Here is a 9,684-nt window from a genome sequence, read left to right on the forward strand (position 1 = left end):
TTCATTGATGGCATGGTTTTGAATGTGATTGGTTAGCTCTGAACACAGCTTAAGCCCCAATTATAAAAGGTTGTGCACACTTATGCAACCAGGGTGTTGTATGTTTTTTTCATTTCAATTGTTTTTACTAATAATTATCTGTTTTTCTCTTTAATTTTGTTGGATGCACGGTCACAATAAAGATGGAAAAATGTCTGGCATGATTTGTCTTGATTTCTGGCTTTACATCACAAAAACCTGCAATTTCAATAAGGGTGTGTAGACTTTTTATATCCACTGTACCTGAATAGAACTTTAAAATTCACTCTAATGGGAGGCTGGACAATTTACATTGGATGGGGATTAAGGGTTGATATGGAATACTTTAAGTTAGAACACAAGCAACAGAGTTCTGGGCTTGATACTATATTTTATCTTAGTGGATAGTAAGTAGATCATAATAGCATATATTGTATTATACTGAAGCACCAAAGAAAAGCACCAGAGGGAGATGGGAAGAAAAGAGAAGGAGATCCTGGAAATCACTAAAGAAGAACTCAAGGAGTACGTGAAGCATCAACTCGGCGATCCCTGAAAGAACATTTCACTTGGCTCACCAGGGTATGTACCACATCCAGCCCAGCCCAACTTCCCAGTTTAACATTGTGCCTCCCAAACTGAGTGAGATCAAGCAGGTTGTAAAAGAACGCTAGATCTGACTCAGCTCCAGGCCCAAATGGAACACCATATAAGTTATACAAGAACTTCCTAGGATGCTAAAGCTGCTATGGAACCTGATGAGAGTTGTCTGGAAGAACCAACGTACTCCATCAGTGTGGCAAAGAGCAGTGGCCATCTTCATTCCCAAAGAACAGGAGTCCTATAACATCGATCAGTTCAGAAGCATTGCTTTACTGAATTTGGAGGGAATATCTTCTTTTTGGTGGTGACAAGGAGAATGACCAACTATCTCCTGGAGAATGGCTACATACGTAGATACGAGCTGTTAGAAGGCACGTGTCCCAGGTGTCCCTGGGTGTGTAGGTCACTCGACTATGATCTGGGAACAAATTCAGACTGCCAAGTGAGAGAAGTCAGACCTTCATCTAGTCTGGCTGGACCTGGCAAATACCACCAGTTCATTAGCCTTGCCCTCGACTTCTTCTACATACCAACTAGCATCAGGAGTTTAATAAACAGCTATTTCGGGGACCTGAAGATCTGCCACATGACGCAAGAGTACATGACCGACTGGCAGCACCTCGAAAAGGGAACAATGATGGGTTGGGCAGTTTCTCCTATTCTTTTCATAGCTGCTTTTCAAATCATTCTGATAGGTGCAAGGCAGATGGTCCGTGGAGGCCAGACATGGTCGGGACAGAGATTACCGGCGTTGCAGAGCTATATGGCTCAAATGGGCAAAGTCTCTTAGCCTCTCAATTCGGAAAGGAATCAGAAATGATCAGACCTCCTTCATTGTGGATGGTAAAAGAATCCCCTTGCTGGCAGAACAACCCATCCAAAGCCTTGGGAAGTCAGTACACGTCCGGACTTTCCGACTTCCTGAGCTTTCTCATTAGGTCCACATATGACACCCTCCCAAGTCCCAGCCACCTGTGCCATTGTTATGGCTCAGAAGGGAAGTGTCCCCTCTGCGATACCCTGAATGCAAGCCTCCAGCACATCCCATCTAGCTGTTGGACTGCACTGTCACAAGGCCGGCCAAGGTGCGGCGGCACGATCAAGTTCTGCAGAAGCTAGCAGAGGTCAAGCAGAGTGAAAGTAAACAAAGGTCATCCTCTCCCACAAAAACGGCTGATCCACTTTGTCCAACAAGGATGGGTAGCACAGGGTATCATGTATAGGGAAAACGAAACGATCCTTGCTCCTGGAAAAGACTGGAGTATGAGATTAGACCTTAAATCGGCACCTCTGGTTCCCCACTGAAATCACTACAACTACATTAACACCAGACATTGTGGTATGCTTTGTAGCAGCCAGAACGGTCATAATGATCGAGCTGACTATCCTGAGGAAGGGAGGAAGGTTTGGAGGCAGCCCATGAGAGCAACAGGTGGAAACTCAGAGCTTGCAGTGGAGTGCAGGGAAATGGATGGAGGGCAGTCATCTACACGGTGGAGGTGGGATACAGAGGCTTTGTGGGAACATTCATTCAGTGTCTACTGAGGGACGTTGGAGTGACAGGAGCAAAGCTGAGGAAGATACTGAAGCAGCTGACCAAGGAGGCAGAAAAGGGAAGCTTCTGGTTGTGGCTAAGAAGGAAAGATAAAAGCTGGGGAACACACCGTTCATGAGGCCAGTTGCAGGATCTCACAAGCAGGGTTAAAGGAAGACTTTTGTGCTGATAGCGGAGAAGACATAACTTCTCTGCTGCAGGGGGTGGCAAGGAGACGTCACTGCTACAGCCATCACCAGGAGATGTTCTGGGATTAAAGGGGCGACACATCAATGAGGGCTGGCTCCCAGCTGATGACCCTGTAGCTTGCCCGAAGGCAATGGCAGAAGTGCAACAGGCAATAATGCCCAGCAGATAATACACCTACCTGTACACTTAACTACTGTAATCTGATCTCAATTAAGGTGTGTAGTGTGCTCTCACGAGGCACCAGTTCTGTAGGGGTTTGGGCATTTACTGGGACAATTATTAATTGTAGCAGTAAATCACAAAATTATTCGTTTAATGGCCTTAGAATCCAACCATGCGATATAACTCAAACAACGCACACACACAGGTACTAATACACGAGGATACATTTATTAATACACAGAATATGCATTTAAACCTAAAAGATCTTATCGTGAGGGTTATCAGAATACAAAAGGTATATATTCATTCAGTTACGAAGAGTTACACATATCAAGAGGACATACGTTCGGTATATCATTCATTTAGACCGTTTCATAATTGAACTTGGTTACAACTTCTACATTAGATACTCAAAACAAGTACATAACTCTTAGGAATTAAATTGATATCAACTGGTTGGGATAACACTTGAATTCTCGAGCTGTAATGCAGTGAAGTTGAATACTCATCCAATCTCTGGGGATTCAGATCTCCTGCAGGCACAAAGAAGCAGTTGCAGGCTTGTTGCTGTCCAATCCCAGTCTCTGGCTCCGTGCCAGGCTGTGCTGTGTGGCGTGCGACGGTGCGCTGCTGATGCTCTGCCCTGCTCTCTGAAGACACGCTAGTTAGTTTTGGCTGAAACTAGCAAGAGTTTGTGCACAGGAGAAAAGATGACTGTGGGTCCCAGCAGGTCAGGAAGAGGACCGGTTAGTTCCTGATGAAGCTAGTTCTGAATACTGATTCAGCTGTCCACAGTTCCGACCTGTTCACGAAGCTGGCTGCTGATGCTAACCTCGGGTGGATCCTCTGGTTACTCTCTGGCAACCTCCGCTCTAGACTCTTAGAACAGAGGAAAGTTCTGGCACTCGGACACACTGGCCGTCCCGTGGTTGTCCGGGCTGAGTCTCAGGATGGTCAGGAGGCGCGCTGTGAGAATGTCCTGCCCTTGAGAGCCTTTCTGCTCCTGGGCTGTCCTGCCCTGGAATTGTTTAGAATAGTCTCGCACCCATGGAATTCTCCTTCGAATTTCTCCTACTCCAGGCTCTCTGTGTTGCCTGTTTTTACCTGGAGGAACTTCAGCTCATTCATTGGCTGAAAGTTTCATGGGCATCAGAGACCCACGTGGGTTACTTGGCCCTACCAGTTCCTGATTGGTTGATCAAGGTGAGATATGAGTCACTTACTCCTGACACTTAGGAATGATAGCCAGGCTTAGCTTAGTGCATCCCCATTTGGGAGCTGTCCCTTATCAAAAGAAAACATCTTTAAATCAGCCTGCATGAATAGTTTCTCTGTGGCTGCACCACAGAGATGAAGAGAGAGATGGGGCCTCATTTGGGAAAGCACAGCAACACTTAATTCTGTCTTATTAACAAGCATTGCCGCTACAGGTGTATCAATATTTTAGCATTAGAAAAGCGAAGCTGAGTTCTTAAATGAGCAATGGTGCAGGTACAAGTGGAGGATACTGTTGTGACATTCCTAATACACCTTTCAAGAGATTTGTTTGGATTTCGGAACCGTGAACAATATTCAAGTCCATTCTTGCAAAGCGGATATTGGGAACCTATGATAGTAACCTCAGTTTTGTCATTGTTTAGCTTCTTTTGTAAGTGTATCTTAGAGTTTTTTACAATTGCTAACAAGTGTTTTTCAATACCAAGTTCACTTTTTCAAAATTCTTCATACAACTCTCTACACCAACACACAGCTTGGCACAACTGCTCATTTCATGCCCAAAATGCACTAAAGCTATCAAAACATTTGCAAACTTGTCTCAAAATAAAATAATCCTGTCAAAATACCGGCACCTTTTTTCTTCCAACAAGAATACTTTGTCCATCAAAACACAATGACCTGAAAAACACTAAACACAGGTGACATTACAGTAGATGGTTTATTTTAAGTCAGGCTTCCATGTAGCAAACAATGTTGTGTTCTCTAGTTTCTTTGTATTGTAGTTATAGGTTTTTATTTGTTCTTTGTGTACAATTGTTTTTACAAACTTTCCATTACAAAAAAAGATTGCACATGCACTATTCTATACAATGAACCACCACAGTACATGTAACAGAAAAAATCAAAGACAAATGAAAAGTGCCAAAATTGCCAAAACAGTAAAACAGCAATATTTACATACTTTATAGTAATAAAAATATTGTACTGTAGTGCTGAAAAAAACTTTAGTCTACCCATTCTTCTGCATTTGGCCTCATGTTCTCATCTACTGTACATCACACCTTATGTCCTCTCTTGCTATACACTGGGGAAATAATCTTTTTGCATGGCTTATCCATCCCTGGCAGTCTCCAGTTGTTATGTCCAGGCATCCAGCATTGCTTCCAGGAGGGACATCAGATCATGAGGACAATGATCGTACACTTTCCACCTCCATGAGGAAAGGAATTCCTCTATAGGGTTGAAGAATGGTGAATAAGGTGGATGGAAAAGGGAAACCATCTTTTGATGGGCTGCAAACCAGTCTGTGACTGCATGGGAATGGTGAAAGTCTACATTGTCCCACGTAATCACAAATGTATGCATGTTTGGCCTCACCTGTCCCCTTTCCTCCTCAGACACAAGCCTTCCATATAATTCATCCAGGAATGAAATGAGGTGCTCTGCATTGTATGGCCCGATTTGGGACCTGCGTAACAGTAACCCATTGGATGATATAGCCACACACATAGCGATATTGCCACCCCTATGACCCAGAACATCCTCTGTGGCCCTCTGTCCTATTATATTCCGTACCCGCCGGTACCTTTTTGCTAAATTAGAGCCAGCCTCATCAATATAAATGATTTCACGGGGTGTCGGACTGGCCTCCAGCTCCATGACTCTCTAGCAGAAATCAAACAGATAAGGCTATACAGTAAAAGGATTACTGTGCATCTACAGTAAAAACAATAAGGCAGTGGGTGGTGTGTCCTACAGGGCCCTAAGTTTTGTTCAAAACCATTACTGTTGAATAGACACCTTACCTGCACATACTGGTGCCTAAGCTCCTTGATACAATCACTGCTCCTCTCAAAAGGAACAGTGTACAACTGCTTCATGCTGATGTGATGTTTTGTCAGGGTATGAGCTATTGTTATGACACTGACACTTTGAACATTTTGAAAAACAGTGTCTGCCAGCACTGGCCTAAATATGGTCTAAATTTCTTGAAGTTTGATTTCATTTTCAGCAATGACCATGTTCACAATGGCCCTGTCCAGCTCAACATTGAACTTCTTTCCTCTTCCCCCTGAGGGAGGCAGTCATTGGGTCCTATAGAAAAAATACAATTACACATTAGCAGTGGTTCTAGAGGATACTATTTATTGTATGCATTTCAGTTAAAGCCTTTGTAAAATGCATAACGTACCTGTTGGTTTGCTGGAAAGTTCTTGCTATACTGTAGATGTGACAGGTGAACGGTTGAAATGTGGCTGAACTCTTAGACCAGTCTCTTTCAGTGACAGACCATGATTTATGACATGGTCTTTTATGGTAGCTTTTATCTTATGAGACACATTAGCTCGTGGTCTTCCTCTGTGGCAAAGGCCACCACGCATTCAAACTCCTCTCCCTCTTCCTCTCCATCATCCAGCCATTTGTCTGTCACCCACTCCTGCTTCTCTTGGTGGGTCCACGTTGAGCAAAACCATTCCAAAGATTTCCTCTTTTTATAAGATAGCAGTGGTATTGAAAATCTCTCAGCACCTGGGTAGGTTTTCAACTGAGATGGGAATCAAATGTGTTTGGTCTATTTACATAACTTCAATCAGCAGTTGGTCTCAGTAACCTTTATCAAAAACTTTGTTGTGGACTTTGAATGTGTTTAAATATATTTTGCGACTTAGCAAATTGCTATCCCCTTGGATTTTACTGTACATGTAAAGTTTTGAAATTTAGTGTTATCAGTTTTGAGACAGAATGTGGAAGCATTTGCAAATTGGACTGTTACAACACACTGTTTTGCTGGTAGTGGAGCTTGAGTGAGAATTGAAGAATTTTGAAAACTATGTTCACCAAAATCATTTTGTGTCTAAGCAATGAAAAAATCATTCATGGTTTGGTCCACATAGAGGCCTGTTGTGTTAACTGTGTGAAGAGTCTTGAAAAAGTGAACTCAGTATTGAAAAACACTTGTTAGCAATTGTAAAAAACTGTAATATAAGACAGACACCTCTAAAGTGCAGAACCTCAAGTGATTTGGTCGGCATATAAATCTGAGTTTCATCAGCATAGCATAGGTATGAATAACTTTAAGTAATATAAAGAAATGTAATTCTCCTCAATAGTGTGCCTATTGCCTTTTCTTTTGCAGCTTTCTAGGTGGAATCTAATTTTTATGCATTCCAGCACAGTTTTCCACACACCTTCATATTTTATCCATTTCCACTTGTTATACCACTCCATTTCCTGCCTCATACTCCTTGACAGCCTCTTTGTGTGTATCTGTTAATAGTTTCTTCTAGCATTTACTTGAAGTCGGGCATTAAAATGAGAAAGAGAATAAGATAAAAATGTCATGTTTAACAAGGCTTATCAAATGAAACTGTCAAATACATGTGGGTTAAAGGCCTAATTTCTAAGTATTGAAATACTGTCTAAAGTATGGCTCATAGGTTATTACTAATACAGTTTTGGAAAGCTATCTTGCCTTTAGAATCAATATAAATCAGTTTAGGTTATCACCCTGCCACCTCTAATAACTGTCATGATGTTTAGTTGTTCTTGTTGTCTCACTAAAGAGTATAAGTGGTGAAGCATAATGTTAAATACTAGAAAGTTTTAAAAATTTAAAAATAAAGCAATAGTTTTTTAAACATGTACAGTATAATATGTGACAATATTCAATAATGCAATCTTCTAACCAATGCTGGACATTTTGTCCTTTGATTGTTGGAAAAAAAAGCACTAGTCCATAAGTAATTTCTTCATATTTCTGTATCTCATGCCTCTAACTTTTGCCATTGTGGTGCCAGTGGTTCTGAAAAATTTGCAGTGAGTAATGTCAATTCTATTAATAATTTCTCTCATTCTGTTGTTTTCTGACACCAAATTAGTTTCACTATATTTTAAGTACATTTGAAATGTATATGCAACATGTTGTATCATTTGTACCCCTACCAGTAATTAGGTTTTAATTTCAAGCAAACAGTTGATAAGAACAAAAACATTTAGTGATCATTATCGCCAATGTCTTTTTATAATTAAGTAGTAAGAGGGGTTAAATTAGGGGTTACAAATTTCATTTACAACTTTTCTTCAGAAATTATAACTTATACAAATAGTATTAATAAAGTGTGAATAATCTGGTAGTAACAAATCTCACATTATGATTAATTACATGTTTAATAACAAACATCAGATTACACAAGGATGGTTACATTACTGGAACTTGAAGGCTATGGTTCAGAACCCAAATACTGGGTTCAGGGGTATTGCTGTTCTACACTTTCTCTTCTACTAAGGAACATCATCTTAATTGATTCAGGTGATCCATCTGTATAAATTGGCACAAATGTAAGTTGCTTTGAATAAATACATTAACCAAATAAATTGGTAGCAATAATATTTGCACATGCAATTTTGTTTCATATATCTGAGTATTAGTAGCTTGCTTGTTAAGCCTCCGTATTACATGACCAGACGGTGGTGTTAGCAATTTAATTTATTCAAAGTCTATTCCATGACTTTTGTCTGTTCTTTATACAGTTTAAAAGCAAGCTTTTCCTAACTCACTGATGTCAGTGAACATAGCTAATTCATGTAGCCTAAATTTAAAGCTTGGGGAACCTTGAAAGTAATTTGATGCATTCAAGTTTAATTAGGTGCAGGTTGTTGTATAAATTAGAAAACAACTGATCCAAAACATCAATTATTCAATTATGTTTTAACTTCACTTATCTTCAAAAGCTATTTTTTTAACCTTAGCAAATTTAAAAAAATACCGCACCTTATATTGTCTTGTGTTGGAAAAATCATGTTTTTATTGCAAAGTTCTTGGGCCTCAGGTCCATTTCTGGTCTGTATTTCCTTATATGGGGAGTTTGCATGTTCTCGCATTGTCCACTTGGGTTCTCATCATATATTCTGGTTTCTCCCTACAATCCAGATTTGTTTCCACCACTATGGCTTCTCCCCCTTTTGGCTGAGATCAAGTGTTTGTGGCTTGACTGCAGCATTGATTTTCCAAAGGTCCTGAAGGTGATTGAAGACCCTGAAGAGTGCTTGAGCCAGTATCACTTTAAGGCCAAGCAGCAGCTGAGCTGGGTGGGAACCAGCATTTTCCTCTTCCTTTTCTCTCCTTTCTCTGTCTCTGCCTCCTTGGCCTCTAGGCTGGGAGTAAGTGCTCATGCCCTACCCACAGCACTTGCTGTCTCCCTGAGGCTCAGAAGCTTTATCCACTCCCTTTTTTCTCTGGCTCTCCAGCCTATTGGCTGGGCCCATGTTTGCCTGCACTATGTTGGGTTAAGCCCACGTGGAAAAAGGCCAGGGCTCTCTTCTGCCTTTCCACAGAGGAGGGCTGCATCTGGGCTTGGTGTTGCACAGAAGACTTACTGCCAGACGACAACAAAAGGAGCTACCACCCCTATTATCCCCTCACTTGATTTCTCTTTGTTCTCTCCCCTTGTTTCTAGTGCAGAGATGGGGGACAAGAGGAATCTGATCCATTTCCACTGGAGGAAGGCAGGAGAGGAAATGCCAACACACTGTCATTTCTTCATCACCTTCCTACAGGGACTACTGCAACTTGCAGCTGGAGACATCTTCTGCATCCAGGAAAACTGGGCAGAAAAGAACACAGAGGTTTACATGGCCTCCAATGCGTGCTACCAAAAGACAAATAAAGACATACAGAAAACTGTGTAACAAACCTGGTTTCTCTGATTTCAGGGTGGAACCGATGAGAAAAATGAACCAGGACACCATCACAGTACATATATACAACATCTATGTACTAACGGAGCTGGTAACAGCTTTTTTGGGGGAGGTATGTGTGAATGTGATGGTCCAGCCCCAGAACGTGAAGGATGAATTCGGCATCTGGACTGATTCCAGCATTCAACAGGTCGGTTCACCATTGCAGCAAACACAGGGTACCTCTTCTACCCCAGACAGCT

The 9,684-nt window shown here is 41.4% G+C and overlaps 1 pseudogene; it reads right to left on the minus strand.

Annotated features, from left to right (window-relative positions):
- Positions 1 to 1,604: 1,604 nt before the first annotated feature.
- LOC148676149 (uncharacterized) lies at positions 1,605 to 6,126 on the minus strand (annotated as a pseudogene).
- Between the last annotated feature and the right edge of the window lie 3,558 nt (positions 6,127 to 9,684).

This window comes from Lepisosteus platostomus, chromosome 2 (genome assembly GCF_059453375.1).
Source record: "Lepisosteus platostomus isolate fLepPlt1 chromosome 2, fLepPlt1.hap1, whole genome shotgun sequence".
In the NCBI taxonomy this organism is placed as follows: domain Eukaryota; kingdom Metazoa; phylum Chordata; class Actinopteri; order Semionotiformes; family Lepisosteidae; genus Lepisosteus; species Lepisosteus platostomus.